Here is a 19,370-nt window from a genome sequence, read left to right on the forward strand (position 1 = left end):
TATATTGCTCTAGAACAGAAACCTATGGACAGAATATTCTAAGACCATTATGACATCTAATGTCCCCTTTCAAATTTTAATTAGGAAAAAAGGAAAAGCCTTTGAACAACTCTCCTTTGTACATGGGCTGCTTTCTCTTCAACCTGGTTAGAGTCATCATTGTTCTTTTGGGGAAAATTGCCCTTTTATTTGCCTGAATTAGCAAAAATAATTGCTTATTTTGTATCTGTCTTAAAAATAACTCCTTCAGAAAACCCTTTCTTCTCTGTTCCATGGCAATATTTGGGATATTTATTCAAGACTTAGAATCAATCCAAAGCTATATCTGAGGAGAATCCTGATTCCTTTCATTCATTTCCGTGCTAGGATACAGCGTTCCCTGCATTCTGGACAAGCAGAGATCCGTGCTGCCTTGTTTTCACATCTCTAACAGTAAACTGACATTCCCACCCCCGATTATTTAAATTCCAAAGCTTGGAGACCGTCCATTCACCATAGTCAGCATATTAGAAAACCAGCTTTCTGGGGCACCTGGGGGGCTCAGTCAGTTAAGCATCTGACTCTGCTTAGGTCATGATCTCAGGGTCCTGTAGTTGAACCTCTGTGGAGCCCCGATTTGAGTTTGCTTCCCCATCTCCCCCTTCCCCCATTCATGCTTGTTCTCTTGCTCTCTCAAATAAATAAATAAAATCTTAGAAAAAAGAAAAGAAAAAGAAAATCAGCTTCCCATGGTTTTGTGGTGTGGATTTTTTGTTTTGGTTTTGGTTTTGGTTTTTTGGTTTTTCTAGAGAGTTACCCCTTGAATTGTCAATTATGCAGATATTTCTACTGCCAGGTGAGAAAGTGATTTGAGGGAAAATATTGAGTAACTTATCTATCCATATATTTATATCCTAGGTCATGGGTTCATATCATAATGATCTACTTCCTTCTGGAGCTGCCTTCATTAAATTGTATTACTTGTCCTTTCCTTTTATTGGACTTGGTTTTAACTGGTCGTATGTAATAGGTTTCAACATGTGGGTAGTCACTATAATACATTTAATCTCCCCTCTCCATGTAAAAGAGTTTAATGTCAAAAAAACCTTTATCTCCCATGATAAACTGGAATGTTTATTACTTTCATATTTTAGAAAACGGTATGTAACAAACTAGACATATTTCTCATTTTTGCACTGGCTGCCAGGAAGCCAAATATAAATCAAAGAAAGACCTCCAACTCTTAGTCACAATAACTCTTATGGTTACTTATCTCATTGTTATAACTTGGGTCTCTTTTTCCATTTCTTTTTTTTATTTGCCTTGCGATTGTATTTTCTGCTTTATGCCCCCAAAATCTTCATTGGAAAGAGATAGTGTATAATTAATTCAACAATTAAAGTATTCCTATTGGGTATAATAATTATTTTAATTTTAAAACATACGAAAGGTTTCATTAAGGAAATACTAACTAGACATCTGAAAACAGGGTAAAACAGAGAAGAACATGGTGGAATGAAGTAGACATTAAGCAGTCATTAGTAAAAATAAGGTTTTTCTCTAGCAAGGGAGGTTGATGAGAAGGATTGCAGGAACATTTTTGAGAGTCCATGAAATAGAGAACAGTTTTGGCAACTTTTTCTCATTACCTTGACAATGCCATCATCTTAACACTGAGTTCTATTTAGATTGTCTGCATTTCTGACTTTGCTGTTAGCCGTTGGCTTCTTGAGAACATATCCCATGATTTAGTCCTTCTAAATAGGACCATGATTTAGTCCTTAGTACAATATCTGATCCATAGTAGGGCTTCGAAAAATATTTCTGGATGCCAAGTGAGTTTTCATCTCTTCAGGGTCATTACTGTGTGAAGACACTTTTCAAGGTGCTTTCTAATCCTATGATTTCAATGAATGCACTTTAATTTATGTTGCTATAGATACCATTTCCTAAATATGATGCTTGAGACAGCGTCTTGACTCTAGTCATTTTGTCTGTGAATGGGTCATTATCAGATTAAAAGAAGCCTACATCCAAGCATTTGTCCCCATGTTGATGAAATGTATCAAAATCAACTCTCAAAAACAAACCATCATTTTCAGAAACCAAGAGAAATTAATGTAATATATTTAGGTTTTGTTTTTTTTTTTTTTTTTACTTCACCAGCTTTTGCTAAAAATGGTTCTCCATCAAATGTAAAGAGAATTTGAAAAATTGTTTCAAACCAAATCATTATACTGAATTTTAGTTTTGAGAAGTCACACTTTCTAGAACAGTCTAAATCCTTCTTTATGGTTTTATATTCCTTAAGTCTGGTGCTTGCTCTTGTCAAGCTGTGAGGAGATTGTAATCTCATTAAGAAATGAGGGGAAAGGTTTAAAGCAAATGTTAAAGGGCAATCTAATTACTTTATGAAATATGAGATGTGTACAAGACCCACAGACAAAGGTTCTTAGTTTTAATAAAATTTCTGTCTGATTTCAATAAATGAATAAATGAATTCTATTGATGAATTTTATATTTATACACACACACACACACACACACACGCACACACACACAAGGTATATATACACATAGATTCTGCCCCCTAGAACAGAAGTTTCCCCGAGGAGGAATTTTTATGTTTTGTGCACTGATGTATTTCCAGGCACCTAGAATACATGCCTGACATATATCTCTTCTCATTAGACATTTGTTGAATGAATATAAAAATATCATGCTGAGGGAATGATAGCATTTCATTATTAGCTCTATCTCAGTCCAACTAATTTTTTCCCATTATTTGATTTCATCTTCATAAAATCATTGAGACAGGGATCCCAGGAGTAAAAATATGGAACATACAAGCACCTCCCAGGACAGTCAGCAGTAAACATTCTTGTGTGGTGCCTTCTTTTTCTTTTTTTTTTTTTTTTTAAGATTTTATTTATTTATTTGAGAGAGAGAACATGCACATGAGTGAGAGGTATGGAGACAGAGGGAGAAACAGACTCCCTGCTGAGCAGAGAGCCCAATGAGGGACTCAATGCCAGAACCCTGAGATCATGACCTGAACTGAAGGCAGAGGCATAACCGACTGAGACACCCAGGCGCCCCCTGTGTGGTGCATTCTGAAGTTTGGAATCCCATGATTAAACAACCTCTGGAGCGTTTGGGTTTTTTAACCAGTAAATCAAATGTTTAGAAAGAGAAAACTGCCACCGGTACCATCTCCCCTACAACCCACTGTCACCCCATCCTCATTCAAACCTTCCCCCTAAACTTTCTCAATGGAGCAAAAGCAAAACGAAACATAAAAATTTGTAAATACAAGTCCCAAACTGAAATGAGAGTGGTAAATACACTAAAAGTATTATCTGCAACTCGGCATCCCTACCTAACCATAAATTTTGAAACTTTAGAATTATTCTTAATATTAAAAAACCCCGGAAACAGTTTAGCCTCACACTCTATTTAAACTTATCTTTTCACCCCCACAGAAGAGAGGCTTCTGTTGAGAAGCCAAAGAAATCTGTTGATCCTTGTCTTTATGCATGGGTCTGGGCAATTGTGTGAATGAGACCCGTCCCTGATGAGTCTTCACGGACCAGGAAGAACTTAGGTACACAGCTTTTATGTCCTAATCTAGGGGTCCTCACTTCACTGAGCTTTGAGTCTAGAGAAAGCATCTGCAGGAAGGAGACATCCTCTGGACCTGAATTTAGAAACCATACATGAAAAGCTGATTCAAAAGAGCCATTTACTGAATATACTTGTTGCAGGTTATTTCTATATGACAGAATTTCAAAGGGTGAAACAGTGAAACAGGCAAACACATGAATAATAAGTTAGTGTGCTGGCTCTTGGGATTGCATGCTCTTGGTTAGATTATATCATTATACATATATCATGATATATATAATAATCATATTATGTGATATGATAGAATGGAAAGAGTAGAAAATAAAAACTTTATATAATATAGTTTCAATAAAATTTCTATTAGCTCTCATATATATATATATGATTCTTTTGATACACATATATGTATATATGAGCATAAAATACAGCTTTCAATACACTTACTGCAAAGATCAGGGCCTGAGGCTCTGATTACGTCCTTAAGGACAATAGTGGGGGAAAAGCCAGTTGGTATATATTGATCCTAAATCAAAAAAAGCTATCAATTAGGAAAATCACCCCATCTTGTTTATCCTCCCTTTGAATGAATAAGGAAAATCATTGTAGACATGGGTGACAGAAGAGAAAATGTGAACCTTATATTTAAAAAATTCACTTCCCCCAGGCTATAGTTAAAATTTAAAGATCTAGCTTACGCATGAAAAAAAAAAAACCTGGAATCTTATATTTGTGATGTTTTATCCACTTCACATATGCATTACTAAAATTGGACTATAATTCTTAGAAAAAAATAACAGTGCATCTGCTTTCCATGAAATCTCCCTGAAGGAAATAAATGTTTTTATTTGCTACAATGAGCTACCTGAATGCCATGCCATGCCATAATACAACACGACAACACTTAACCTAGGGTAATTCAGCATGACAGCATTTTTTTGGACATAATTTAAAGTATTTTAGATTAATTTGCCATATTAGAAAGGGTTGCATGGAATTTGCTACAGCTTTTTGAGTCTGCGTGCATTCAATATCCCATGATCCTTGGGCGTCCCTTACACCCAATACAAGCTCTAACTAAGTTCTCGTCAGAAGACACTGTGGAGCAGCCAGCTGGAGTCTCCTCCTGGTAGAGGACAGAGTGGGATTTCATAAATGCTCCCTGGGGGTCTCAACACATTTGGTGGCAGGAGTCAAGAATCATTTTTCTCTCTGCACCCAGAGGCAGTTGTAGCACAAGACACAGTTGGATGGGAATTGGCTGTAAATCCTGTAGCCCCAAACACATGGACATGTTGACAGAGCAAGTGTGCAGCCCCGTGCCCAGCATAGGGCTTTAATGTGTGATGAACATCACTGTCAAGTTGGGAGAAGCCTCCAGAGTTAGAAAGAGAAATAATTCTCAGCCTTCTAATGCAAGCTTGATGGAAAAGAGTAGCTGTGTGGGAGGCACCCAGAAGCCAGTACCTCCCTGGGCTTCAAAGAGACTGCTGATCTCATTATATGCGGATGTTTGTATTTTAACCATGTTTTAAAATATAAAGTAAGGGTTGGATTCATATCCGTTGTCAACCATGGAAGCAATTTAGAAGTAGAGAGACAAGAGTAAATGCCTTTGCGCTGGCTGCTCCCACCATTCCACTTCTATCCCTAGGGGTAATGACTAGTCATTGTTTCTTGTTTTATTTTGGGGTTAGGCCTAAACATTTAAACTTAATATAACCAAATGGTTTAATGATTCTTCTAATGGGACTCATTCATAGTTGAAAATTCAATTATATCCATCATATCCCCATTATATTACATATCTCTAGCAAGTCCCTCTTGTAACTATTTTATCAGCAACTCTTGAAATACATTACTGCAGTGCATCTGACCCAGGAATAAGAACTCCTTCTTAACATTTGAAATGTTGGGATTGCCCGTAGGTAATTGCTCTGTTTTTATAATCCATGGATTGAAAAATAGGAAAAACAAAAATCTACAGGGAAGTCCACAACACCTTAAAATGAATTCACATTTTTCTTATCACCAGGGCATAGGTACACATTTGAAAAATATAATAGTACCTACATGTACCAGACATGATTTATGTAGGCTGCAAATAATGATTGGTGGACGGATGGATTTTTGGATCAGATCCCATGATGAAAATTAATTCATCAATGCTGACCACATCCACTCACCCCCTCCACACACACACAGACACAGACACACAGACACACACCCCAGGTTGGGAACTAACAGCATCAGACTATAGAAACTTTCCATCAAGCAAGGCAGTTCATTTAAAGTAAACCCTTAAAAGATTGCAGTGAAGCAACACTGTTCTAAATGGGTCATCATTTAATTTTTAGATATTTACATGTTTTGAAGAGCAAATGGGCTTTCTATTCCAAAATAGCTCAGTTATGTTTTGATTGCAACATCAGATTTTCCAAGGATCTTGGATCTCAAATACTGTAATCATTTATACATAAGTTGATAATTGCCTTACAAAAATAAAAACTGTTGCTGCGGTGGTATAGTGTGGGCATATGTGGTGTTTTATCATCCTCGAGATCTCACAAATGCAGTTAGCTCTATTGATTTCAGAACATACATTATTTGATTCTGCATGATTTCAGGTACTGCATCGTCCAGGTAAGGAAGAAAAGAAAATGGGTGGATGCCTGTGCCCCTGGCAGGACCTTGTGGGGTGTGGGAGGAATGGGCTTGCCGTAGCTCACCCATCTCTGAGATTTAGCAGGTGGTTTTGCTCAGCATAGTGAGCTCCATTCGCTCCCTGCACAAAGCCTTCAGAAATGAAAGAACATGCAGTACATCTACCCAAAAATCCCCAAGGGATGCCTTAAAAAAAAAAAAAAAAGTACACTCTGAGTGACCTATTTACACCCTCATTCCATCATACATGTCATGATCCCATGGAGTAGTGGGCCGGTCTAGGTATGTTTTTAGCCTGGACAAGAGCTGTATTTTACTTTAATGGAGGCATATTTCACAGGTCCTTTTGTACTTATTACCATTTTTTCCAGGGGAAATGTTTTACAAGGAGTACACACACAGTTGCCCTGGTTTGTGACTTTTCTCAAGTTTTCTTTTTTATTTTTCATTGAAAGAGAAAAATGAGTGGATTGGTTTTTAAGAGCCAGACCAAGAAGGTTTTAATGGAAGGAACAGATGGACTGCATCTTTGGGGCTACAGTTGTACTAAGTTTAATGCATATAAGGACCAGGTAATTCTTAATGTAACTTTCAACTGTAAAACTGATCATTCCAGCTATCTGTGCACTACAGAGCACATCTGTGTTTACTGCCTACAGTTTAAGTAACATCCAGCTAAGCTTGCTAAGCTTAGTAGGTCCCACTTCTTGCCCCAAACACAAAGAAAACACCACATAGATCCAAAGGAAGTTTATCAGATAATTTTTAAATAGAAGTTTGGAGAGCTCTGCACATATTGCCCAAGGTCGTTGATTGTTATCTTCGGAGAAAAATAGTTTTTCTCCTATATCTGTCCAGTTAAAGCATACAGCTTCCTCCTGCCAAGAAATCAGGCAATAACACAAGAAGAAAACATGAGGGTGTAGCTCACCTACCCTGTTCTCAGCGACAGAGTGGGCTGCTTAAATATCAGACAAGTTCAAGGCAAGAGAGCAGTAAGCAGCCCAGATGATTTTACTGTCAAAGGTGTGAGGTGTGGGTGACTTCCAGGACCTTAGGGAGCAGGGCATTCTGGATAGCAAACCTTGAAAAAAAAAAAAATAGCATTAATCAAAGTACTAAAATAGCAGGTATAAAACAGCATTCATGTCACAGAACGTAGTGAAAATTGTAAGCTTTCTTAGGAACCTATTCTTAGGAACCTATTTCTTATGTGTCTGAAATTCAAATTTAGTCCTTCTATGAGATCATTAGTCTATAGGCTTCACCTGTTTTTGTTTTCCAAATAAAAGAACTTGTGTTTTTTCACATGAGTGAAAAGAAATGATTTCTTTTACAAGTTTGCCAAGGCATGAAAACACTTTAAGAGGGGCAGGTTTAACTTCCCATCCCTTTGGAAGGTCTACTGAGGAACATGTGTCCAGTTTGGAAGTAACAGATGTGCATTTTGTTTTTTGGTTTTTTTTTTTGTACATCTAAGTACCCATCAAACCTAGGGTAAGAGAAGAGTTTTATGTTTCAGAAGAAAAGATGCACTGCTCCCACATGGACCTATTGCTTGCCATACCACAACTTCAGCAAGTCTCACTGATCTTGGAATACAGCCATCTCCATTCAGAATGATCCATTACAAACAAAGGTGACCTCTCTGTGAGTCCCCCCCACCCCCGCCCTGACTTCTCACCCTCCACAGAAGCTGCTGCCTATTCTCTGTCATGCCTCTCTCTGGTCAATATGGTTGCTGGCATCTGCATTAAATGTGCCTGGGTATGGTAGGGAGCCTCTTAAATCAGGAGGAGGAGCGCTTTCTACCTACATGTCAAGTCAGGATGCTACCCTTTGGATTAAAAGGTGCTGTGGCTGCTTTGATTGTCTATAGGGCATGCACTTTAGACTGTTGGTTTTGTTTTGCTATTTTTTTTTAAATGGTGGTGATACATTTGTACCGACACTGGCCTATTCTCTCACCCATTATTTCTAGTGACAGATGCCATATCCATTCCTAAGAAGACCAATCTAGAATAAAATGCCTATAGAAAAAGAAAGGAAAAAAAAAAAAAGCAAAGCAACTGCCCACAGATAGGTCACACTGAATTTTCACTGGAACTAACTGGGAGCAGACAGTCATGTTCAAATCAGTCATGTTCAAAATCAGCCGTCATGTTCAAATTCCATGAGCTTACATGGCATGATTTACTATAACAGTATTTGCAAGATATGTGGAGCATGACCTGAAAAATCCAGCAAGGCAATAGTTGACTCAGTTAATATGCAGGCTTTGCAGAATTTCTTTGCATGCATACTTTAGAATGGTCTTAACTTTCAGAACCCACTTTGGCATCTAATAAGGTAGAGATAAAACTATAGCTAAAAAGTTTGACAGCCAAACATAAACAAGGATCTACTTCATTGTTCTGTGTTTGCTTGTTAAAAAGGTAAATTCATGTTGTACCAAAATCATTTGTGAAGCAATTCATTTATACAGGCTAAATTTTTATAAGTAAACAATCCTTAGGATATTTGTATTCCTGGAAATTATCACAAAGTTATATCAAACTTGTAAAAAGTTCATAGTGTACTAGATATTTGGAATTTCTTAATAAGACTTTGAAAACAACTTGGATTTTCTTCATGCTTCTTTAAATCCCCAAGACCTAGTATGTGAATTGCTCTTAAAAGGAAAATAAAAATATTGTTGAACTGTTAAAAGACTAGCTCCCATGTATTTCAGCCTAAAATCAGGAAAAACAAGCCATGTGATTTGGGGCTCTATACTAAATTCCTTTATCCTCACAGTATCCCCTATTTCACTAACAGAAACATTAACTGTGTTCATATTTTTCAGTCAGAACAAGTAGAGCTACTGCTCCTAATTTTCAGTGTTCTGAACACCTCATTCAAGAGAAAAATGCATTTGACCACACACCAAGGAAGGCCTGCGCATGCACACGTGCGCACCCGCACAAACACACGCACGTGCGTGCACACACACACTGCTCAGGATCTCTCCTTTGTATTTCAGTATCTCTCTTACTGTACTTTGTTGTCTGACTTTTATCTCTCTCAAGAAGGATATGAGTTCTTTTGTAATTCCAACTCCTAGTAGAATACCATAAAAATAGAAAATAGTTTTGTTGACTAAAACAGTGGCTATTACAGGAGAAAAATTAAGAAGCTGATTCTAGAATCCACAGTGTATCTGTAGCCATATTTTATCAGTTCATCTAAGATCAAGATATTGAGAGAGACTGAGCTCCTACCAGGTACAAGGCTCCATGCTTACATTATGATGTATATGACAGAGTTTATGCCCAGTGGTTTATGTCATGAAAGAACAGTATTTGGAAATCTCACTTCCTGTCTGCTTTGATTCCTGTTACAGAAACAGCAGATGATGGAATGGAGATAGTCAATACTGAGTCACTTTTTAATCACTGAATTTTAGAATCATCCACATTTTTCTTACTGTGTTTCAAGATTCTAGCCTCATGCACTAAAATCATGGCACATTCTCCTCTGTTGAAGTCTATTGTGTTTTTTTTTTTTCTGAAATCAGATGCATAAATGATGTTTTGCAAAATCTATGGTGCCAAGATTTCAAGTAGGATATAAGGGGCAAAACTGAGAGGAGTTTCCGTATAATTTCTCTGTGTTTGTCAAATCTTGGGTCTCCCTGTTGTCTTCTTCTTTGGAGTAAAGGACTCAGAAGAAAAACTCCAGGAGACATGAAGCTTTGTACAGAATGGTCCCCTAGATAGTTTCTACCTCAGCCAATGGTGAAGTCTCTCACACTAGCTCCTTTCCTAACGATGTTGGTATTTGTAAGGAGGAATTGGCTTCATTCATCTTTACTAGGAATTAACTTTAAAAAAAAAAAAAGCTGGAATAATGTTAATTGAAATTCTTTGTGTGGCTGGGTTAATACACTTAAAATCTCCCACCTTATGGTATACAACCTGAACTGCCTCCAGAAATATTTAGTGACTTCATGAAACAAAGACATGCTGCTGTTTTTATCATTCTACTTTATTAGTATGAATGACCGTGTTTACACCTAAAGAGATGGACATACTTAAACAAAATAACTTCCTTTGGCTTTTTTCCCTAAGTATTTTATCCCAGATGTTGCTGGAGCATCGTCATTACCTGTTCCTTTGATCACCTTGTCACTGAGGTCCTGATGGTCAAATCGTTGGGTCGTATCTCGTAGGGCTCCTTCTGTTTCCAAGGAACTCTATTGCCCCTTTCAGAAAGGCAACAATAAAGACCACTGACAAAGCAGCAAGGCTGGAAATCCTGGGATTAGAATAATACTCTGTGTAGAATTGGGAAGACCCAGTTCAGCAGAAGTTACAGCAGTCCAAGCATGGACTCGGGCCTCCCTGTGACTACATCACAGCTCGACCTCTCCCTTGCTTTCTCCCTTCCCCTCCCATTGTAGCATGGGCGTCACTCCCCAAATACATGCCCCAGTAAACTTCCTGTGTGGATATCTCAGAGTCTCAAGGTCTCTTTCCTAGCAATCCAGCCTGTGACAAGAGAAATGGAAAATTAAGTCTGTAATCATTGAAACTTAGAGATGAAAACCCTGTTCTGTCTCCTCAATTCATTAACTAAATAGATCAGCTACTACCTCCACCTAGTTTCCTAATAACTCACAGAACTTACCTTGGTAAATTAATAAATAGCCCACACAGCAGCTCTTTCTGTTTTGTTCTTTTTTTTTTTTTTAAGATTTTATTCATTTCTTTGAGAGAGACAGAGCATGAGCTCTGAGGGAGGAGGAGGCAGAGGGAAAGAGAGAAGAAGATTCTCCAGCAAGCAGGGAGCCCAATGTGGGGCCCGATCCCAGGACCCCGAGATCACAACACAAGCCAAAGGCAGAAACTGCCCTGGCACCCCATTTTCTCTTTTGTTCTGTCAGTCTTTATTCAAGTCCTTGGTTGCAGATAGACCACATACAAACTAGGATCAAATGTGGCCAGATTTTGACACTAGAGGTTCACGGTGCAAATCCCTCCGTTGCCACAAAGTGGGCTGCAGCAAAACTGGGGAGACAAAATCTCATCTCCAAATTATTACCACTACCTTCCTTCCCCTATCCTGTCACTAAAATACTTCATAGCTAACTCTCATGTAGAGACACACAAAACAAATGTGATTCCTTGGGCAAAAGTGGCATGGGCAGAATTCTTTTTTTTTATTATTATTATTTTTATTTTCTTTTTTTGAGTAGGCCCCACACCCAATGTGGGGCTTGAACTCACAACTCGTCTATAGGACAAGAGATCAAAAGTTGCATGTTCTACCAACTGAGCCACCCCCAGATTTCTTTTTAACCATATGAAGCTAAAAAGAAGGGAAGATAGTAATGAGATATAATAGAATAATGCACTAGAGTAGCTATTATTTTTAGGCCTAGTAAAACTATAACTTAGATTAAGAGGTGGGTGACCAATTTTTAGTCTAGGCTATTTCCCCAGAAAAACACAACAATTTATATAGTCAATTTTCAATTATCTGCCCAAGGAGAAATAGCAATAATGGCAATTATCCAAAAGAGTAGATAATGAACAAATTCATTTCTGTTTGACTTTGAAATATTGTTTTGTATTCCAAAACCAACTTTTGGATGTGGATGCATTTTAAATTCTATAAAGTTGCTATGCCTCAAACTTAAATATTAAAATTATACTTTAGAAATCAAATGGAAGAAAGTGTTTTATATTCTTCATCTTGTCTTGTACAGTATATTCCTGCTTTCCATACTATTGCTGAAAGCAGATATTATTTCTTAGGGTAATGTTCATCCTAAAGTAGAGAAATTCTGCATCTATGTTTCCTAGCTTGTATTCCCCTAGCACCGATGATAATTTAATATTTTGGTTGAAAGGATACTCCCCCCTTCCGTTGCTTGGCTAAAGTTAATTATATTTATCTTTTGTGTATGTGTCAAAAACAACTAAACAGAATGGACCATCAAGATAAGGAGTTAGGTCCAAGTAAGATATGAGATGTATAAATGCAAACATCTACCCATGAGAAATTGAGTTGGCCATACACAGACTTTCTACGCCTATTTTGGCCCCGTTTGGTTATTTTTCATTCGGTAAATTCTAAACTGTATACAAAGTTACCTGACATAGGATCTGGCTCATGTTAGCCGTCAGTAAATGCTCATTTCCTTTATTCCTTGCATCCTTTTCTTCATTCAATAATGTTTTACATAAGATGCTTCATATTCATGCTTCATATACTTTAGTAAATGTTTATGTTTTAGTCCATTCTTTTTCTGCATAGAAAATAATCATTTTGTAAAAATGAGGAATTTTTTTAAGATGCTAAAGTAAATCTTCCAGATGTCATTTTCCCAATGTCCATATCCAAGTTGTGTTTCAATTCCTAAAAGCTACCTCCATGGAATTTGAATTCTCACTATTTTTTTTAGATTTGTTTTTATTCTTATCTATTTTTATGTAATCTCTACCCCCAGTGTGGGGCTCAAACTCACAACCCCGAGATCAAAAGTCATGTGCACTCATGTGCTAAGCCGGCCAGGCGCCCCTGATTTATCACTATTAATCTATTAAGAGCCATAGCGTTTTAAAGGGTAAGCATGAGGGTTCCTAAAACTTATCCGCATACTCTCCTGTCTTACTCTCAGTCACGTGGCACTCTCCCATTCTAGAACAGTACATTTTTACATAAGGCAGAAGACTTTATCAAGCATTGTGGTGCTTCTGATTGCTTGCTTTAGGACTCCTTTTCTTTGGTGTTTGACTTGATAAGTATTTGGTGTTTGACCAAAGTTGGCTTTTTCTCCCCTCAAAGATCTGAAGAATATCTTCAGTTGATCACTAACAAGGCACTGGACAGGTGGGTTAAACAAATGGTTAAGCTAGGTAGACCTCGTTTCAAACACTGGCTCTGCTACCCACCAGGGTGAAATTAGACAAGACACCGTCTGTCAAGGTAATGGTTTTTCTCATGATTAAACTTAACAAAATAATATAAAGCAAAGAGGATTGTGGTGATGCTCACAGATAATAAATATAGGCGTTAGTATACATTAGGCATTCAATAAATGTTGGTGTATGTTACAAATACTAACATTTACTGAGCGCCTACCTGGTGCAAATACCATTCTAGGCATTTTCTCTGTATGGATTCATTTACATCTCAGTACAACTCTGTGATTCAGGTCGTGTTATCACAGTTTTATACACGAGACCTAGAGCGTTTTAAGGCACAGTAAGCAGCTGAGTCAGTATTTCAACCCATCCCCTACACTTAGCCGACACACAACACTGCCTCTCGTATAAAGAGCAGCCTTTTAGTGGAAACTGGAGCCAGCAGGTAGATTCAGGGGGACCCCCTCATGCCTCTGCCTATACCCCTAGCACTGCCATTCTTCACATCTGGCCACACGGCTTAAACACCACCCCAAACACATACCTGCAGTCAAGAGTATTATTTCCTAGGAGGGACCATCCTATTTTAGTCACCCAGCTTTACCCAGCACTCATAAGCTTGATTGGTGAGACTAGAAAATTATGCCTCTTGGTATGAAGTTTTACACAAATGCAACTTGAGACCCAAGGCTCAGATCAACTGAAGCCTGCTGCTAGTTGGCCTCTAGTCTGTCATGTCAACAGATCTGCTCAGGTGCAGCCAGTCTCAGGGAAGCAGCAAGTGAAAGTGAGAGGTTGTGGGTAAAAGGGAAGGTACTCGTGCTCAGAAGCCCCAGCTCTGCCACTAACTAGCTGAGTCCTTGCCCCGCCAGCAGCCGTTTGCGTCAGCCCCTGGAACACCATCTCATTACTTGGAAATTGAAGATGTTGCATTAGACCTTAGGTACAAGACCGCCACCCATGAGCTAACCCTGACCTTCCAGGAGCCTTTGGCTTCAGCCTTGTTTGACTTGCACAAAGTTTTTGCTTAATTTAATTCTACAGTACAAAACGAGAGATTTTTTTACATGAAAATCCTCATTTCTGTCTTCTTTTGAAAATCTCCAGTTGTAGCATCATCGGTTCTGTTTTTCTTTATGGCATCAACAGAAACCCTCAGCCGGATGGGAGTGCTAGCTCCCCTCTAAGCTGAGACATGGAATTACCAGGTCGCCAGAGCCCCCCCATCTTTCCCTGTGGTCTCACACCCAGCCTGCCCCTCATCCTCATCAATGCCCCCCTCGCCTGGTCTTGGAGGCACATGGGCTTGCAGTCCTGGTACCAGCTCCAACCTCCCTTTGTTCATGTGTTCATTATTTTTCTCATTTGATCAACCTGCATTCAGTGCTTACTCTATGCCATTTCGAGTCTTGTACTCAAAGCCTGAATTACAAGTCTTTTGTTTCTTAAGGGGCAGAATTCAGAGGCTGATTAACCTCCATTGCTTCTAAAGTTTTCTCCCTTCTGGCTGTCTACACAGGATCCTGCAGTTTGCTAAGCAGCAGCTTCTCCTGGCACAAGCCGCTGCAAATCAGACTAACTGAGACCATACCCTGCGCCTGGCAGCTGCAGTAAGAAGGAGTCCACGGCAAGCTGGGCCCAACGGGTAAGAGAAGGCACTGCTCAGTTACACAGTCCGTTACTGGGGAGAAATAATGGCAATGCTATAAAAGCAGAAATCAACATCTAAGGACTAATGAGGAAAGAGAAAATTGTAGTTTGTTTCTTTCATTACTATTTACATGCTATAACATGTAAGTAACCCTTGCCGTGAGCCATGAAATAACCCTAGTTCCGGAATGATCCAGGAGGAAAAAAAATGCAAGCAAAAAAACGATGGCCTTTTTAAAAAATTCGTATTTACAACTGCCTGCAAAACCTTTGACTGATTTTAGTGGTGGCCTCTTTTAAGATGAAACATCGGGGAACTAAATATATGCCTTAGGTGACCTGAGACAATGCCTATTTAAAAATCCATTTCTCCAAGGCTATAGCTAATTGATTCTTAAAACTTCTTTGCTGAAATAACCTTGTCCCACAGGCAATTGTGCTTCAATTATTTCTTATTTCGCTTGGAAATAATAGTCTTTTTATATAGAAAATAATGGAATAGTTATAAAAAGTGTCCAAAATAACAAGTAATCGTTAAAATATTTTTATTTAAAGGGATAAAAACTCAAGACAAATATTCAGAATATTCCTTCGTACGCTAACTTTTGGCCCTAAATAGAGTGTTAATAAGTTTATAGAAATGATTGCAGCCTTCCTGGAGTGTGACTCGGGAAAGGAGGCCCATGCTGGCTCCAGGGGACTTGAATCGTACTTTTATCTCTTTCACCATCCCCTCTGTGACCTGGGCCAGTAACTATAGTGGCCTTGCCTATGAAATGAGCAGCTATTTCAGGTTGCCTTCTAAACACCAGGCTCTGTTGGATGATGAGGCTCTGTGAGTCGGGGTAGGAGGGTAGCTTTGAGCTAATTCCCTACAAATTCATTTGCCTAAAACAACTTCAACAAAAATGCCAGTTCACCGAACTTCTTTCTTCTTTTCATTATTTGCGAGGTTCACAGCAATTCGCACTGGGTATGTTGGGTTTTACCACCTTTGGAGATTCCGATGAGGTTTTCATTGATAGTTTTCCAGTTTGCTTCATAACAGCATTTGAAGGAAGACCCATTTTGTCTTTGCCTTTGCCCGGGCTATTATGCAGGGAGGGGATCCTCTGATAAGGAGTCATTGAGAGGCATCAGCGCACAACCAAAAAGGACATCGACGAAGAGACAGGACCCTAACACCATAAGGGTTGTCCAAACTCAAGACAAATATATTCAGTATTTAAATATATTAGGCAAATTGACCACTTGGGGAAACTGTTTCTTGGAGTTCGCCTCCTGATGGGATCCTCCTTCCTCCTGGGGATCTTAGAGTTCAGTGAAAGAAAATGATTAGAACGACAGCAGGAAATAAATAATACATATTGTGATAAGCACTACGGAAGACACAAGGGGTGCTTAGACAGCGAAGAGCTGGAACTGGCTTCATAAAGGTAGTCAGGGTAGGTGTGAGAGGCAAAAGGGCTATTCCCAGTCCCTCCCCTTTCCAGGCATGTGACGAGATTGTGCTGCCTTATTCACACTGAGATTCCATGAGGCCATGGGAGTTGGTCTGGCCAATCAATTGTGTGTAGAGATGATATGTGTCTCTTCCATGCTGGGGTATCTAATTGACATCACTCCAGTTCCCTGTCCCTATGGCATTCTGACATGGGATGTGGCCAAGATGTGGTTGCTCCCTTCACCTGGGACAGACAGGTGTGACCTCAAAGAACAAAGCCCCCTCAACCAACCCACACTGGACATGCACAGCATATAGCATGAGCAAACAACAAATTTTTATTGTCTTCAGCCACTGAAATATGGAAGCTTTTTATTAATGCAGCTTAACAGAGACAATCCTGACTATTACAAGAGGCATTTCTGAAGAGGCCAGAAGACTTATTTACAACGGCTTTAAGAGACCTTGAGCTTGGCTGGTTCACAGAACTGAAAGAAGGTCAATATGTCTGGATTAGAGTAAGTCAGGAAAAAGTAGCAAATAATCTTTAGCGTTCCTCCTACTCTCTCAACTCTTTGCCTGTGCTGGCTCTGAGGCTGTTCTGATATTTATATTCCTGGCAATGCTTGGAGATAGATTAAGTAGCTGACTTTAAATGCTTTTGATTTGTTTACACAAATCAAACTCTCATATTTTACCTCTTGCCTCTGGATTATGATCATTTTTTATCAAGAACTTTTGCATGTGGGCTATTGATATGATAATGCAATCCTAACGCCTTCTCAGGAGCTGAGGGCCTCTATCCTTTCAGTCAATACGAAGATGCACTTGAGTATATAGGCCATTCACCGAGCTGAGGCTCAGGTTGGGAAGCCCAAAGCATTTTGTCATTGAATAACATGTAATATTGTGCAATTTTTAAGCTCTCAGCTTTTCCTATCAATTTCTAATACTCTGGCAACAGAATCGAGGGAAAAGCCCCAACTTTTGTGGGACTCACCAGAGCTCCTTTAATGCGTATGTATGAGAGATTGTCTTTTGCACTGAAGATCTTGTTTGAAAACAAAACAAAAACCCCCTAGCAAAAAGCAAATTGCACGAGATGCAGTTTATCTTCTTTGGAAGAAAAGAAGAGCTGAGTCAGTCCTCCTGGGATTTGACAACTAAGGTATTTCTTTATCCTTGACACTGCTCAGATAGAGCCACAGATATTATAACTGCCTTTATTGAAGTTTGGTAGATTTAGAGGAAGTACATCCAGCTGATATTACAGTCATTCTTGTACAGTTCTTAAAGTCTTAAGGATTTTTTATTGAGGTGAATGAAATCCTGCTTAAGAAAAAGAAAAGTAGGAGAAAAAAGGGAAATGGATCTAAAATAGAAACGGGGTCCTTAATATAGTCCAGGCTCGGTGTTAAGTGTTTTCCTATGTGACATGGTCCTCATACAGGAGGAAGTAGCCCAGAAAGGTTATGATCACCAAGCCAGTGAGTGGCAGAACAAGGAAGGGATGGAGGTCTTTCCCATCTAACGATCCTTCCCTTTCCTCTCTACCACTTAGACTAGAGTGTGTGCTACTACTCTCCAAAGTAGCCCCCCTTGCATTCCTATGATCTCCAGAGCTGTCCTATAAAAGATAAATACTAGATCATCCTTCATTTATTGCATAGCAAGGTTCAGAAGAGACTCTAAACAGAGCTGCTTGTAATAAGTTGTGCTCTGATAATTGTACATCTTCCCTTTGTTTAGCCTCATCCTGTATAATTAGCACAGTCTTGAAAATAGAAGTTTTCCATGACATTAAAGTTCTTACATAGCACACCCTCTAATTATTTCATATTTTCACATTAGGGATAAGATACTCATGGTGGAAGGGGGTAATTCTGTTTGTTATTTAATTACTTATAGAAGGAGTTCAGGAAAATCAGAAAAAAGAGGTTATTAAAATAATTTCTGAGATATATACACAAAGACCAAGACACAGGCATTTATTTTTCTCTTACCCACATTGTCTCCTGGCTTATGACATTATCAGTTATAATTGTTAGGATCTCTTTCTATCAACGACTTAACTTTACCTTCAAAACCAACTCAAAATCCTCTCCTCCACTGGTCTTTAAGATATTCACCATTAAAATTACATTAAAATTAAAATTAAAATTAAGCTCTATCTTCTCATCTGCTAGAGCACTTTGTACTAATCTTAAAGCATGTCTCTGCTTTGTATTATAGGGATGGGAGCTAGGGCAAAGACGGCCGGTTGACTCACTCAAATGTGTTTTCTCTCTTCTCTTCCTGGACATGACACAACAACAGCATTTCCTTTTCTTCCTTGTAATTAGGTATGCCCGTGTGATGACTTTCTCACAACACAATATGAGTGGAAGTGACATGCTTCATCTGGGAGCCAGGATTTTTAGGACGTAGGTGTAACCTCTCCATGCTCACTCTCCCCTGATGCTGTATGGGGCCCCAGGGATGGAGGGAGCCGGGCTCCTAGATGACCAGGTAGAAGGTTGTCTGGCCAAGTGGGAATACCCTTAATAGACTGTTACACAAAGAAGAAATAACTATCAACAAAGCTTGGAAATTTAGGGTTTGTTCATTATAGCAGCTATGTGGGCTTACCTAACACTGCATACAGATGTTTGTAAGCGTGAGTCTATGTGTGTGACTCCCTCTGTTTCAGAAGCCCTAGAAGGACTGGCACCCCCCCCCCAAAAAAAAAAATCATCCTTTACTGTGGGCAAAATTAAACCAAATAGCTGCTTCATTTGGAAAAGGAGCAGTTGGTCATCAAAGTGAAGAGTACAGGGTACTCTAAAACATCTCGAGCACTGGGGATGCCATTTCCTCATTTGTAAGCAACTGTCAAGAATTTTCTAAATAACCGCATAAATGACCAGAGTGGAGAATGAAAGGGATGCCCCATTCTCATATTAAAATGGGTCCTCGTTCATTACTCATTCAAATATTCAACACTATTTCAATCAACAAGTAGGTATTAAACATATTCTATAGGCCAGGCAGTCTTCTAACAGTGCTGATCAATAACAGACCGGGCCTCATCTCACTCCAAGTCCACGGCTCAGTGGGAGAGC

General features: G+C 39.0%; 1 protein-coding gene across 12 annotated transcripts in view; it reads left to right on the forward strand.

Annotated features, from left to right (window-relative positions):
* B3GALT1 (beta-1,3-galactosyltransferase 1) overlaps positions 1–19,370 on the forward strand; it is a 541,267-nt gene that overhangs the window by 486,194 nt on the left and 35,703 nt on the right. For 6 of the 12 annotated variants that reach the window (XR_007125940.1, XM_047722209.1, XM_047722212.1 and 3 more), the window contains one exon: positions 14,695–14,820. The exons of 1 other annotated variant lie outside the window; for it this stretch is intronic. The gene's annotated coding sequence lies outside the window, so the exon portion shown is untranslated. Of the gene's footprint in view, positions 1–7,744; positions 7,915–14,694; positions 14,821–16,653; positions 16,788–18,611; positions 18,693–19,370 lie in introns of all 12 variants that reach the window. 5 more of the 12 variants (XM_047722211.1, XM_047722214.1, XM_047722216.1 and 2 more) reach the window with 3 other exon arrangements.

The sequence above is a fragment of the Lutra lutra genome, chromosome 3 (genome assembly GCF_902655055.1).
Source record: "Lutra lutra chromosome 3, mLutLut1.2, whole genome shotgun sequence".
In the NCBI taxonomy this organism is placed as follows: Eukaryota; Metazoa; Chordata; class Mammalia; order Carnivora; family Mustelidae; genus Lutra; species Lutra lutra.